The sequence below is a fragment of the Dermacentor silvarum genome, chromosome 6, assembly GCF_013339745.2.
Source record: "Dermacentor silvarum isolate Dsil-2018 chromosome 6, BIME_Dsil_1.4, whole genome shotgun sequence".
NCBI classification, from domain to species: Eukaryota; Metazoa; Arthropoda; class Arachnida; order Ixodida; family Ixodidae; genus Dermacentor; species Dermacentor silvarum.
In genome coordinates this window covers 109,064,821-109,080,437 of record NC_051159.1, presented here as the reverse complement: position 1 = coordinate 109,080,437, position 15,617 = coordinate 109,064,821, and the positions used below count along the sequence as shown (strand labels likewise).

Here is a 15,617-nt window from a genome sequence, read left to right as displayed (position 1 = left end):
TATGAAGTGAGGTTATGCCGGGATCCGGTAGTTGAACAGGAACTTGGAGGTTGAGGACGCACGTACGAAAAAAAACGATACTTTATTACCAACGTTTCGGCCGGGGTCCGGCCTTGGTCAGGGAAATATATATATGCGACATTGTCTACAATCTTACCATGCGACAGCAGAAGATAGGAAACACGTATAGGAAACTTCCATCTGGATCCGAAGAAAGCACGGAGAAGATAATAAATACTTAAAAGAGGGGCACGCTTTGCGATTGCTAAAACGCCATACCAGTGATTCAGCGCCCGAAACGAAAACGCGCCGTTCCTACGCGCGTTTACAACACTTTGCGATGTCTCTTTGAAGTGATATAAGACACTAGAGAAAAATATAAGATGCGAGGAAGGAAATCTCGGCGTTCACTTTTCAGAGGTATAGGAACATAAAACACAACAAAACCAAGAAGAGAGCAGGACAAGAAATAGCGAGCACCCTATACGTCTCCACGGAACGCGGCACAGAACGTGAATATTGTCGCTGTTTTTGCGCTGCACTAGGTGGGCGGGGAGGCACGATCGCGATCGGCCAGCCTCGCGCGAGCGGGCTGCATCCATGTCCCGGGGCAATTCTGGCGTCGACCTGCCCGCCAACTCGTCTCCGCGTGCGCGCGCGCTTAGCATGTAGGCAATTTCGGAAGGACTCGAAGGCAAAAAAAGGCGCGTGAAAGGGGGAGGGTCGAAGCGGCGCGAACACTGTAAAAGCTATAGCTACACTGCACCGAGGTCACGAACGGCAGCCGGCGTCCTTCTGCGGGGTCCACCACTCGCACCCGCCAGTGGCCCTTTCTGGCTGGCACCGCGATATTCTCTCGTGGCGCACAAGGTGCGAGGTGAAAAAAAAGAAAAGAAAAAAGAGAGAAAAACGCGCATCGGGGTCGCCCTGTGGTGCCTGTGGTGGGCAATCGCAGCGCCGGGCAAGAAACGACGGCCTTGCGTCTCAAGGTTGCCGCTCGCCCCATATCTGGTCGGTTGCATGCAGTGCCGCATAGTTGACGGCCTCCCATATAAGCCTACCGACCACGACGCGCCCCCCCCCCCCCCCCCCCCCCTCCAACTTCCTCCCCCTGGTCCTGACAACCCGCCAGGACTGCACTGGGAGACCTCGCGAGCGCTGCTGCTGAAATTGTCTCCTTTGCCATGCTTTCATTTTTCGTGACCTGGTTTTCCGCGTGTTCGGTGGTGGTGGTGCTTCTGCGACGCTGATTGCGGTCTCGCGGCTCTATGTGGCAGAGTCGGCGGTTTCGTTTCTCCCTTTTCTCGGGGTGTATAGTTATGCACTTGGTGCCCTCGAGGCAATGGTCGGGTACCGGTGGTGCCAACGAAACTAATGACTCGCCAAAATGGAAGTCGCTCAATCGTACGTGCTGAGATATGCTTTTCGTTATTATGTCTCTTGTGCCTTTTTTATTTGCTCGCGTTGCTGCTTTCGGATCATGTACCCAAAGGTGTTCGAGCTATAAGCAGGCCGCGCGCAAGTAGTCGCGACAAGCGAACGAGATGATATACAAGACGTATTGTCGAAACACTGCCTGCAGTCTACGACATGCGATGCTCGACCACAGTCGATTGACACCATATTGCTTAGAGTTGGTTATGTACTCAGGTCACAGACGATGTATTTCGGGAAGTTTGCTCTGTTTCTTCCTCTGAGCAGATTGACACGCCTCCCCTATATGGCTATTGATTTCAACTTTCGCAGACGCTGCACAATGTGCTGTAAAACCCGTGGTTTGCGCTTGTTTACCTTCTCGGATTTATGTTTTACATTTCAGGCACCGCCATTTTCTTGCGGCGCTCCTGGGTATTGTTAGAGCCATCATAACGGATGGTCCACTGCGTATATACCGATGTTTCAATTGTTACCGAAGTTCTTTTTGGTTTCTCGTATTTGTAGCGATATTTCATAAATAACTCATACTTTCAGCTTTTGTGACGTGCGCGGGAAGTCCACATTGGATAGATTTTAGGATGCACCTTGGTCTTCCTAAATAAGCTTACGAATTCAGTCCTTCTCGCCGCACTGAAGATACGGTCTTTCTATTTAGGGTTCACCTATAAAACAAACGAAATCGAGAAATGTTTGCTGTAGTTTCAAAGAAAAACATAAACAGAGTGACTTGTGATTCAAGACGCATGTCTGCATTCTCTCATCGCTTTTAGACGATTTCAGCAACTGCGATGTAACCACCGCACCCTCATCCTCTGAAAAATGGCACAGCGGCTCAGCAATCGCTAAATGTTCTACACAGAGGACGCGCTTTTACACTTGGCGGCAAAGTCGAGCGAAGCGGTAAAATGTGGCGGAACGCCGCTCAGCTGGTCTTAGCAGGATGGAAGGCTGCGCGAGTTCCATAATAACGAAGAATAGCAGGACACACAAGGCACCAAGAAATAGGCACCGCAGAGTCTCAAAGATTCGCGACAAATGGATCTGGCGGACCCAATCGTGCCGCGCGAAAAAAGTTATTCGCATTGCAGCTGCCAATAGAAACACGAGGCGGCCAGCTCCGCTCGAATGTAAACATCCGACTCGGTAATTGCAAGTGGCGTCTAGCATGCCCGCGTCACGGTTTTCGCAGTGGCTCTGCGCTTACAGCTGCGTTTGTTTGCGGATCTTTTTTTTTGCGCCTGTATAACAATCGTGAGCGCACGAAATGTGATACCTTCGAAAGCGCGTCTTGGACAAATTATGCGCCCGATATTGGTTTACCGGGAATGTTCTCACTGGTGCCAGGATTAAGTGAAAGGTGCTCGGACTGTTGGGCTACTCGCGTGTCTCTTCCGTTTTTTTTTTTTTTTTTTTTTCGTCTTTCGTCTGAGGCACGTCCGCTTCTCCGCATCGGAGTGTGTACCTCGTATCGAGCGTCCGAAGCATCGTGTTTCATTCGTTGAAGGCTTCACGTGCATGTGCGTGCGTGCTTGCGCGCTTGTGTACAGGTATGCGTCTATGTTTGCGTGCCTTGAAGCATTGGTGCCTCATGAAAAAAAAAAGCAATTAGAGGAGTCATCCCGAGCAAACAAGGAAAATGGCATGAAACATTTCCCTTCTCACATCTCGATGGATCGATGGTTGTGCTCCTTGGAACAGAATCTGTATAGTGGAAAACGTCACTCCTCGGAAAAAAGTCGGCTGATCCCACGCCATGTGGGAATCGATGTTATGCGTAGCAGTGTGCGGGGTGCCTACCAAGTTAACGAAACGACCATGAGAGCGCGAAAGACGTAGCCGGCAGCTAAATGACCTACATGACACGCATGTCATGACCTATCATTTATGTTCGTCATGCACTCTTGTCATACTATACCAATTTGGGTACATACCAAGTAAACGAAACGACCATGAGAGCACCAAGACGTAGGCGGATAGATAGATAGATAGATAGATAGATAGATAGATAGATAGATAGATAGATAGATAGATAGATAGATAGATAGATAGATAGATAGATAGATAGATAGATAGATAGATAGATAGATTAGATAGATAGATAGATAGATAGATAGATAGATAGATAGATAGATAGATAGATAGATAGATAGATAGATAGATAGATAGATAGATAGATAGATAGATAGATAGATAGATAGATAGATACTCTCAAAGTGGTATATGTTAGCCAAGAAATGCTTCGCATTTAAAGCTGGGAGAAACCCTGCCTAAGGGAAAGCAGGCGAAAGTGCGGTGGCGTCAATTGTGAACGACGAGGGGCACTGCGCGGAGAAAAAAATTTCGTGCGATATTTCCCCATTGTTGGCGCTTTTTTATTCGGCGAGCGTGAACGATGCGGTACTAGCGGAATCAACCACGAATGTCTACCGTCACAGAAATGGACACTTTTTTCCAGTATGACATGGGAACAAAGAGTCACGGGAATCCTCCCTTCATAGCCAGGAAGAACAAGCCAAAAAACAAGCCATCTGTCAAGCCCAGGCCGCCGCCGGAAGCCAACTGATTCTGGCCGACGTCTAGGGGGGAGGTAGGCGGTGAAAGAGGGAGCTGCGTCTCACCTCGATCACCCATACTCTCTCATGGGTGCAAATAAAGTTCTTTCTCTCTCTCTCTCTCTCTCTCTCTCTCTCCAGTAACCAACAGATGTAACGCGTGATCTTGCAGGCATGTCTGCGTACACGTCAAACCATGCAGCCGCATTGCAGGTTCTGGGATGAAGTGTCGGTGCGAAAAAAATTTCCAGCTGGTTCAAATCACGTTGCGGTGACCGCAGGCGCCGTGGTATAGTACAGTTTCTGCGGCGTTATGCGGAAAATTCACAGCAATTGAAGGCATGCGGCTCGCGCAAGGCTCCCCGCTTTCCTCATTTCCTCGCACGGCGATTTTTGCAAAGGGTTCTGCGAAACATCCGCTAGAAAAGCTTGAGAATTGTCGGTGCCAGAGAAATGAGACAGAGTGTGTGCAAAGCTGTGGTTAGTGATTTGCCTGGCTTCTGAATGTGCGCATCTACTGAATGTTTCCACTCGGCTGGAATGACTCCCTCAGCTCGCACTGTATTCATAACATAAGCAGCAGAGCTTCAATGACATCCCTTTCTAAGTTCTTAAACAAGTCATAAGGGAGTATACTATCAAGGGTTCGGTGATGCCGGAACTATACGCTACATCATTCGAAGAAGGAGTAGCCGGCTGCTGGTGGTTAGGAAAAGAAAAACAAGGTATGAGCAACTTTAGTGATAAAATGGTGTGGCAATATAACCCGCATATACCACATGTCATATAACAAGGCATCGCATATACATATACCTAAATAAATGTCTATGCTTTCGTGTATATGTATATGTAATTTTCGCTCAAGGAAACTTCGCCGACGCTGACACCAACACCGACACCGGATTTTCTGCGACTTGTGGCCCTTAACGCTATCGCGTTAAAGATTGCAGCTACTTGATCTGCAACCTCTCCCTGCGTAAAATTTAGAGCCAGGCAAATACTTGTTGAATGATTAGCTTGATTACCACCACGCTCCATGGTGTGAAAAGTGTCCGAGTATTCTGAGAAACTCGAACGCCTTTCTTAGCGTTCCCCACACTGTTCTTGATGAGCAGCATTTTGTCCTAATCTACGCGAATAAGTGACCAGCGACAATGGATACTGCATTGGTATCCTTTTCGTTAGCAAATATGACCAGAAACTGTTTTCTTAAACTCGAGCGCTTAAACCAGCTGCAGCAAATTTAGTGAGGCGAAAAACGAATGAGTGAGCCGGTCGCTTGGTGCCCACTCGATTTCGCCAGATGCAATTGTCTGCCTCTGCTAAAGGCCTTTTCAGCCGCAACTCTTAGCTTGTGAATTTGAAGGCATAGGTCCAATGTTCACTTGTTACAGTTCCACGTCAACGGGTAACACGCAGAATGGAAGGGACATCAAACAACCACCGAAAAGAGCAAGCTATAGCCCCTCTGAGTAGCACTGTAAGTACGCTCCACGAAGTGGATATAGCTACAACACTTGTCTGTGGTGGTAGCCATGACGTAATATATTTTTTTATTTATTTGGACAGTGTATACCTTCAGTAAAGTGTATATAAACCAGTTATAAAGGTTTAGAATTGGGAGTGAAGGGGTCAGTAATCGGTCGCCGCTAGTCGATGTACCTTGGTTTCTTAAACAGACCTGCTTGTAAGTGAGCTATTGTCTCCCTGATTGCAAAGTTTCGACGGGTAGTGTCGTAGATGTGGTGAAGGACTAAGGACCGCGGCCGGCGCTCGGTATAATATCACAGTTCTGTTGATGTCGAAGGTGTCGATGGGAAGAAATTGACGTGGAAGCGCGTCCTTATCATTAGGTGATTCAAAGATATTTCGGGCAATTCTCAGTCACTTCTTCGTTGGCTGCACATGTTCATCATCATATCGGCTTCTTCGTCTTCATCGCTTGTGGGGACTCATCTTGAGACTGATCTGTACCTTGAGTGTGATCGGTCCGCCGCGTCTTCGCGGCGTATTAAAGGTCGTGTTAACGCTACGTCACAATATACAATAACCTGCCGGGGATTGCATCTTGGTTGTTTCCTTCGCTCTTAGCGTACCGTGCCATGCTGTGAAAATTACACAGTGCAAAGTTGACGTAGGAATAATTACGAAATTTGACTGCTAGTTCAAGTTACATCAGCCCTTTTCTTCCTGCACAGTCACTGTCATACCAATTTTCTTTCATGCTAATTATATATTTTGTTACTGTTTCCCCTCTTACGCTTGTCTAGACTTAATCGCGGTTGTTCGCCGCTGTGAATACTATTCATTTGAATTGCTTGTCTGGACTAATTGCTTCCTTGTAATCCTCCATCAAGGGCGCCATTTTAAATGGTATTTTACTAACAGAGGCACGGACGAAAATATGCAATGAGGACAGGTTGTCAGTCATTCCTCTCTGCGACTATCGCCTGTACATGCTCGTGTTCACGTAATTACATAATATAGCATCCTGTCGATAAATTTGTAAACTGGGACACACAGCGCTAGAACGACGCAAGGGCGAAGAAGAACACAGGACGAGCGCTCGTCCTGTGTTCTTCTTCATCCTTGTGTCGTTCTAGCGCTATGTATCTCAGTTTACGATTGAGCTACCAACACGCCCAAACTCCTTCCCTGCTAAAGTGCATTTCTAGTACCTTGGGCCTTTCCTATGCTGTTTCTTTAGCGCTCGTCCTGTGTCGTTCTAGCGCTTTGTATCCCAGTTCATGATTGGACTACCAACACGCTCAAACTTCTTCCCTGCTAAAGTGCATTTCTAGTACCTTGGGCCTCTCCTATGCTGTTAGCGCTCGTCCTGTGTTCTTCTTCGTCCTTGTGTCGTTCTAGCGCTATGTATCTCAGTTTACGATTGAGCTACCAACACGCCCAAACTCCTTCCCTGCTAAAGTGCATTTCTAGTACCTTGGGTCTTTCCTATGCTGTTTCTTTAGCGCTCGTCCTGTGTCGTTCTAGCGCTTTGTATCCCAGTTCATGATTTGACTACCAACACGCTCAAACTGCTTCCCTGCTAAAGTGCATTTCTAGTACCTTGGGCCTCTCCTATGCTGTTAGCGCTCGTCCTGTTTTCTTCTTCGTCCTTGCGTCGTTCTAGCGCTATGTATCCGGCCAGTTTACAATTGAATGAGGAACCGGAAACTCCCTATACCTCCCATGGGACGCTCGGTCCCGTGCCGATACTAAAGTCCCTAGCCTATACGCGGCGGCAGCGCCGCTTCCACAACTGGTGGCTGCCGGATATCCTACCGGAAATAATTCACAAACAAAACAATGCATCCATGATGTCACTGATGAGGTCAAAAGGTAGAGGGAGAGGGCGCGCAGCCGGGAGGAGGAGGGTTGCCACTGAAGCCCTCCTTTCCCACTTCACATGCAAGCGGACTATGTTCGTGCTCTCTTGCAGGTCCGCTGGCCGTGCGGCGACATTGGCCAAGTCGCGGAGCAGAACCCGCTGAAGTGTGTGGTGTATTAGGAACCGCTTTCTTCCAACCAAGTTTACCTTGCAAGCCGCTTTCATTTTCTAAACCACTGGGACATTGCTCGTGCGCACCAGTGCCAAGCAAATATAATGAAGAATATTTATATAGTGAACCGTTGTTAATTACCAATATTCGTGGTTAATATATCACATTTCGTCATTTCGTGAAAGTAGTCGCTTTGAAAGTCCGACTAGCCGATTTCTCGGCCAGCCAAAACTGAACACAAGTAAAAGTTGAACGCTTTTGGTTTTATTCACACATTCGGTACTGGAAAAAGACTGACCTCCACGCAGTGCAAAAGTGAGAATCAACAGAAGCAATTTTCATTCACAATGGAAATTTGTACATAATGAGTGAAAACAGATTCCAGAAGATCCAAACCAATGCGAAAATTATTAACCACCACGGCTGCGCCTTTCTTTTTTTTAACCTTGGCTGTGCATATCGACAAAGAGTGAACAAAATGTATAGCCCAAAAACACGCACTCAAGCCCTTCATTACAAGTATTTTACCGGCAACAGATGGGCTGCCGTCATGACGAATGAGTCGAGCGACACTGCTCTTATGTCAGTCCACTCAGGCTTGCACAGAACTGGTTTGCTCATGCAAAATGAATACCTGCTCGGAAAATAAGAGTAAAATACTTGTGCTTACCCGTGGTCATTAGGAAACCTGAAAAACTTCGCAGAACTTGAATTGCCGGTGTTCGAAGACCACAGAGCCGCCCAACACATGGGATGCCCCAATTTAGCCATCTTCGTCTAATGCTTGGTCGACTTGGTTTCCTGTGTCTGCCGTTCGTTGCACGCCTGATCAAGCTTCTCCGTCTTATCTTTCCCATCTTCGCACTTGGGACGACAACCGAAGCAGACGACCAAGCGCGATCTGACTTGTGATATCGCTGAGCGAGTGGCAAGGGTGAGTGGAGGCAAGCTCGACGGACGCACGATGGCGACCACTTCCCGCGCTTCGCCCGATTTAAAATTCACAAAAAGAAAAATAACTTAGGATGTCCGGCAACCGCTAGGAGCGCGCATATGCCTTGAAACCGAAACTAGGTTTACTTTCCGAGGCCTGATTGCTACCAACACGCCCAAACTTCTTCCCTGATAATTTTGTGTTTTCTCATTTCAACTGAGGAAAACATGGTTGCCCAGGTGATTTACCGTCTACCGTCACAACACTTCTGTTATAGTCCCTTGAACTCAGTGGCCCTGCGGAGTGTCTTGGAGCCCTTTGTGCCGTCACTTGAGTTCCTGCTCCCGGTATCCCCGTAACAAACTACCCGTTTGTTCTAGTATTCTGTTTGCCAGGGATGTGCTACTAACCTTTTACTTACCAAATGTGAGCTGGACGATCCTAGCTGTTTTTACTATTGTCGTCAAAGGCGAACCGTACTTGTCCGGTCTGCAGCTTCTCCTGGGCCGCGATTTTGTAGCGATGCCTTATGATTTATTTTAGAATAGTCTTATCATCCACCGCTCTCGGCCGGCTGATCCCGTTGATAACGCGAGCGGACCGTCGCTCAGACCACTGACAAAGCGCGATAAGCGCGAAAAGGCATTATTACTTTAAAGGCATCGCTACAAAATACCGGCCCTGCTTTGCTTCCAAAGAGAAGCCGTTTTCGTCAACTCAATGCGCCTCGTGCATTTGAGGTTCGGCACTGAACACATTCTTCGATGCTCTTCGACTCCTTTCCTTATCATCCTTTCGGCTAATTATGCTCGAACTTGACACGTGTGCTGAAGGAATGTATTTTTTTAGAGCAGATGTCTTTGATTAATATTTCGTGTGAATATAAAAGATAAATAACACTTGGCAATATACTTCTGAGTGCGGATATAATAAGTAATAATTTGGCGGAATAAAAAATGGTAAATTTTGTGCACTTCTTTATGAAATAACTTGCAAGTTGAAGGGTTAAGGTGCATTTCCAATCTATCACCTCGAACGCTGACAGCCTACCCCTTAATAAGAAGAATTGAGCTTACATTTACGTTTCCTGTTCAATTACTAATACGTTCGGGAAGGTGGGAGCGGTAGTTTTTGTGTTTACAATAGAAAAAGAGGTGTACTTCGAACGCTGGTTGTTTTGTTGATCACTAGTTTCTATGCAGTTGTGAAAAAGAAACATGCTAAGGATGCCTGCTTAGTATTCGAGTGTATACTTGCTGGTGCAAGTTTAGCCACAACTCGAGCTCACTTCATGAGCCTTACATTTGCGGCCTGAAGACTGATTCCCAATTCTAGCGCCCCAATAATGTATAACCGGCACAATATTTCGGGGGCAGCATGGACTTGTGTATCAATTGTAAATGTACGCGAATAAAGTTGGATATGTTTTTTCGTTGTGCCGTAACAATAAATTAAAACTTTTCAACACCATTCCCGTAAGTGCATATTATAGCGTCGTGTCCTATTTTATTAGCAATTCACTCTTATGCCTCTGCCTTCAATGTGACGTATTTTAATGTTGCGTTAAATCGACTGGACTTCAGAAAGCGTTAAGAGGCGAAGACACTAGGACCGTTGTCACATCAGCTGATGATTCGAGCGCTACTCCAGTTTTTGGTGTAGACCGGCCTGAGTGCTGATGATTCGAGCGCTACTCCAGTTTTTGGTGTAGACCGGCCTGAGTGGACGTCTCTAGTCATGCTATCATGTGTGTCATGCGTCATGTGTGTTCGCAGTCATGTGTGTTCGCAACGTCCAATCTATCTCTCCTTTGTTCTCCCTCTCTACGTCCCCTTACACCCAATGTACAACCGGGTGGCAAATTACTCAGGTTGGCGTCAGGTTGACCTCCCTCTTCGATCTACATCTTTGCAGCCTCCCGCCCCGTAATCTAAATGAGAGTGCAGTAGAATTTTGTACATTTTCTATGAGGTATACGAGTCTTTCGCAGTTCTAAAAGTACCAATGACAATAATGTCGCAATGTTTACTTTGTTTTGATCCTATATTATCATTTAAGCGAACCGTGGTTCGCTGTTTGCCGTTGTCAGCAAAGAGCGACAACACGACCTCTTTTTACTTTTGTCTCAATAAAATAAAAAGACGCTGAAAACTTCCTCAATACAATCCCGGGTTGGCAGCATTTGGATTAATTAAAAATGGATTTTTTACCCCCTGTAGCGTTAATATCAAATTGGATTAATGAAGGCAAGTGTATCACGAAAACTCTTCTGGTCGGGATTAATCGTAGTCAAAAGAAACACCGGACTATACGGGATCAATACGGGACTACACGTGACCACACGGGAGCCGACACGTTTTTAATCATTTAAGTTTGTGGTCGGCACCCGCTTTTTCCTTTAACTAAAACCGTATTAAGTCGGGCTGCAGCGTGATACATGCCGACATATTTGCCGCGCATATTGTAATGACTTAGAAGGGTACACCTGCCTTAACCGTCCGGTGTTTCAAGCACCACGTAGTGGTAGCCACCGAAGCCATCGACAATCACGCTCTGCTAGAGTCAGCTCTGAGCCGTCATCCTCACGCTCTTTCCCCTCCCTAACTGTACCTCCTATTTACTGTTACTAGCAACGACGCGAGCCACGCGCGTACACTCGACCGCGGTGATGAGGTCCGTGCATTAGGCTAGCACAACCATCACGAACGTGCCTCTCGCAAGCGCCCACGCTATTCCCGAGTGAGAAAAAAAAAAGAAAGAAGGCAAAAAGAAGAAAACGCAAGAGTAAACAAAAAGAAAGACGCCGCGCGTCCCCATCCCTCGTGCGTTTGTGTCTGGACGGTTTCCGCGCTCGCGCTGACGTCAGCCGCGTAGCTGCGCGTCTCCCTGACAGGCGTTTCCCATCGCGGATGGTGCGCTTTCGCAAGTGGCCCCACCGCGCGTGACGAGACCAGCGAGGGCCAGCGGGCTCGACGAGGTCGGCCCGTCAAGAAAGGAGACGCGCCCGAGGTGCACCACGAGGGGGCCGCGCGAGAAACCATGCCACGCGGCGGGACCTCCTGGAGGTGGACCTCCGCCCGGCCGGTCGACCGCCTTCCTACGTGTATGCGCGACCCGCGTGAACTTGCGAGCAGTGTTGCGGGAGGTGCGGGTACCCGGCAACCTCGCAGGATGTTCACTCGAGCGCAGGTGAACGCGTTCGTCGTGCATTCTTTGCGACAGCGCGATGGCGACATACGTGGGTACAGATCACAAGGCGAAGAGGAGAACTTACTATGGGAAAGATAGAGAGGTCTGCCGGAGCTAGTATGTTCGGGCCAGCTACTCCGCACCGGGGAAACAGGAAATGGGACAAAGAAGAGTGATGAAATGCGATGAGAAGGACAAGGAGAGAGATGCGTATATGTAAAACAACTACGTGACACGGTGGTTTCCTTAAGGTCTCGAGTCTGGTCCGGTGCTTTGTAAATAGTCCATATCAGCGCTTGTAGCTGTCCTGCTGTTGCGTAGTAACCGTGTACTGCGGCCCAAACAGAACATAGCGATCGTGACTTCCTTCCGAATGCCTGCCAGCGCCGATGCCAGCGTATTGCGCTGTAGCGCGTACTGATGCAGATCATTTAATATTGCTATTGTTATTATTGTTACACACGAAAAAGATAAACACCGCACGAAGGATAAAGAAAAATATGCTAGCAGTTGTCTGGAAAGGACACCACGCCCACTCGCTTAATTAAACAGGAGGAAGGGTGCAATGATAACAAGGGAGATAAAGTTCAGCACGACACACCGCATCAGATCGCATTGCACAGAGGACCGATAAGTATCACTATAAACGGGAGTCGAATCGAGGAGACAACGAAACTGTTTATTTATTTATCACAATACCCACAGCGCCCGTAGGCATTACAGCGGGGGGGGGGGGGGGGGGGGGGGGGTAGGAAGGAAACAAAGAACCAATAAACAAAGCAGGCAAACCAAAACATGTCCCCGGAACACTTTCTTACTCACACCTACACACAAAAATACTATCTTACTTCCGTGGGCGTATAGAGTTGGAAAATACATCGTTTGAGAGAATCGATGGTAACTTGTTCCACTGGCTTATGGTTCTGGGAAAACGGGACATTTTAAACGCTTCAGTATTGCAGGCTATTTCTTTAACTTTATTTTCATGGTCAAGTCGTTGTGAAACGTAATCATGCTTGAAAAAATATTTCCCGGGGTTTATACCTGTTCGAGAGTGGAGCATGCTGTGAAAGAGTTTCATTCTGAGATATTTCCTGCGTTGCTATCGTGGTTCCCAACCAAGGCTTTCTTTTGCTCTTGAAACACTGAAGTTCCTGGTGTACATTGAACAAACAATTGTTCATATTCTTCACGCATGTACGATACGCCTACAATTAACACCTGCAATTACTGCGAGCGTACACATCAAGGAAGCCCACCTCTGAGGAACGCATACAAATAATTATTATTTGATTTGAAAACATATACACAGGAAAGGGAAAGCGACGAGAAATAGACGTTTAACTAAAACACGCAAGTTCTTTCTTATTCCATGTATAGAGTACTCCGAATGGTTTTCCAAAGCTCTTTGATACCCATTCTTATGCAGAATATTGGCGTGCCAAAAAGCAAGGCTCACGCGAACAAGTTGTGTCGTGTTTAGCAAGACGCGCACTGCTAATGTGCCCTCAAAGAATTCCTGGATACGTCCTTAACGTTAAGAAATTTTCTATCCCTCAGCCATAAACTTCGAGCCAATTGCTTTCACGATACCGCGGCTACATCGTTTATTCAGCTTCGTCAGAGTTGCCAAAGTAGAGCCCGCAAGCGAGACGTAAGAAAGGAGGGAGTCTCCGCCAACGTATTTTATAACAGATGCAGTTTACAGCACTGCGATGTAAGTTTTTGGTGCAGATTTACTGATTTATAATCATCATGCTCCTATTTTTTATGCCCTTATCAATTTTCGGTAATTTTTTTCAGAACATTCGATCTCTTAAATCAATACCCGGCTTCCTGGAATTGCCAGAGGTTACCTTTCTCTCTAAAATGTAACGAATGTGATTCAAATCGGTCCAGCGGTTGCCTCATAAAAGCAATTATGTCGTTATACATCTACTTGAACGGGGAAATCGGAGTTGGCCTCGAGATTTGGATATTTTAAGTGATTGGTAGCGGTTACCTTGGCAATAAGCTGTTTTGCCCTACAAATGTCTTTTTCCCCAAGTCAAACTACGACTAACAGCCAATGAAGCTTCTCTCGGTCCGTCTACAATACGACCGAAACATAATCGCATTTACGACAATTCAAGGGAAATTTGCTCCAGAACTGCTGCTCAAGGGCGCATTTCGGTTATTAATTGTTGGTTTGGCGAAGAAAGAAGGCCTTTATGTCAATGAATACTTAACGGCCAATGCGATAGAACGAAGGTGATCACCGTCGTCTACTATGAATTCTTACGGCCATTCACAGTTGTACCAAGCCACAGGTGACAGAAAAGTGAGAGAAACGTTTTCCTGTAACTATGCGGGAACTAACAAAGTTTTGCACAGTATTCTTTTTTTCCTTTTAGCTTCCTTATTGGTTTCAATGACAACAAAAGGTAGAAGGACTCGACCACAACATGCAGAAGTTGTAGACTTAAGCCATCACTTATGACGGGTTGGATTCCTGGTTCAGAGGATTCTTGTAAGTAAACATTTAATCTTCTTTTTGTCTGTCTGTTTGTTGCTAGACAGCGCAGTTAGTCCTGCAGGCCCACTCCGATTTCTTCTAGACATAGCGGACACATTGTTCCACGGTGTCTGGGTGTCTTCAGTGGATCCGGTTTTAAAAAAAACTACCTCCTTATTATCAACTTCAGCAAGGTACGGCAATGAAGTAGGTGACATTTTAATATTTTTGCAGGTATTAAAGTCATGAATCCCCTCTTCTGCTCCCCTTGTACTGAAATAACAAAACGATTTCAGCAACAAGAACAACGTAACGTGTAGGACAAATAAAGATATCGAGTTCACATTTTGTTGACTCTCCGGTCCTAGTAATGATCTGCAAGGTTGGTACACAAATGCTGTACGGGTCAGCTGGTATAGGTACTAATATCCGTTTTTAAAAGCCTAGTCACTTGTTTATACGTAAAAGACATATATTATCGTGTTGTAGTTAGCTGTTTATATTAACCAAAAGTGCAAAATATCAAACGCTAGCGTTGCGTGGTTGTTAGTGATGTTGCTATAGCCGCGGTTAGCCGCGTACACACTTGGCCGGCAATTGCTCCGCCTGAGCGTCTATTTCCGTGTTATGAATATGTCACAACAAATCGATCAGTACAGTCTTTCGGAGAAATATGAAGAGAACGCGTGGCTCTTCCTTGCGCACTATCCGCGGTCCTTACAGTTTGGGAAAACTAACTGTCCTACACGTAAGCGTGGCAGTACCGCACACAGAGACACGAAATGCACCATTCGGCCGAAAGTGCACGCAGTGTCAGTGACGAAATTCGGCCTGCTTTACGATTCTGTCTTTCGCGCTGGATAATTCTGAATGGATGCTTTGATACAGCTTAATAGTCGTGAATTTGCTACAAGCGAAAACATGGTTGTTGAACATGGTTGTGCAATGAGTGAACCTAATCAGCGTAACTGAGCCATGACATACTACCATGGGCCACCCAAAAACATACATTCTCGATTTGCTCGTTAAGCCTTATGCAGTTTACGTAGATATGTGAGTACATGAGGCAGTATTTACATAGATAGGTGCGTACATCAGCTCAGACATGCCCGTTGGTTCACTTACTAGCCCACATTTGTTTACGTTGCTCTGATACCTGCAATGCTGCGCACAATCGCTTAACAGCATATCGCCCAACAGCTTAAGTAGACCATGCGTAGAAATGTTTCAATTTCCAATGACCTGCTGAGCCGTATACGTGCGCTGGAGCGAAAATGAGCGCAGACACATTCGTTGTCACTATTGCTGGCACACATTATTTAGAGCGCGTTGGCACGTGCTCCGCTGCACGCAACTCTTTCTCGCTCGAGACGCGCGCAGGTATAAGAAAGACGTGGCATTCGGGGCCGCCAGCGGGCGGCCTCCGCCGAGAGCGCCACGCCGGGTCGTCTGTCAGTCAACGCAGCGGCGCCCCATTGTCTGCGGCGGCTCTTCCTTGTCACTCAGCA

The 15,617-nt window shown here is 46.8% G+C and overlaps 1 long non-coding RNA gene across 1 annotated transcript in view; it reads left to right on the top strand.

The window, feature by feature from the left end:
* Positions 1–14,031, top strand: part of LOC125946385 (uncharacterized) — a 99,985-nt gene extending 85,954 nt beyond the window's left edge. Inside the window, exons 2-3 of the long non-coding RNA XR_007467534.1 lie at positions 5,384–5,469; positions 14,009–14,031. This is a non-coding gene — a long non-coding RNA (uncharacterized LOC125946385). The remainder of the gene's footprint in view (positions 1–5,383; positions 5,470–14,008) is intronic.
* Positions 14,032–15,617: the final 1,586 nt, after the last annotated feature.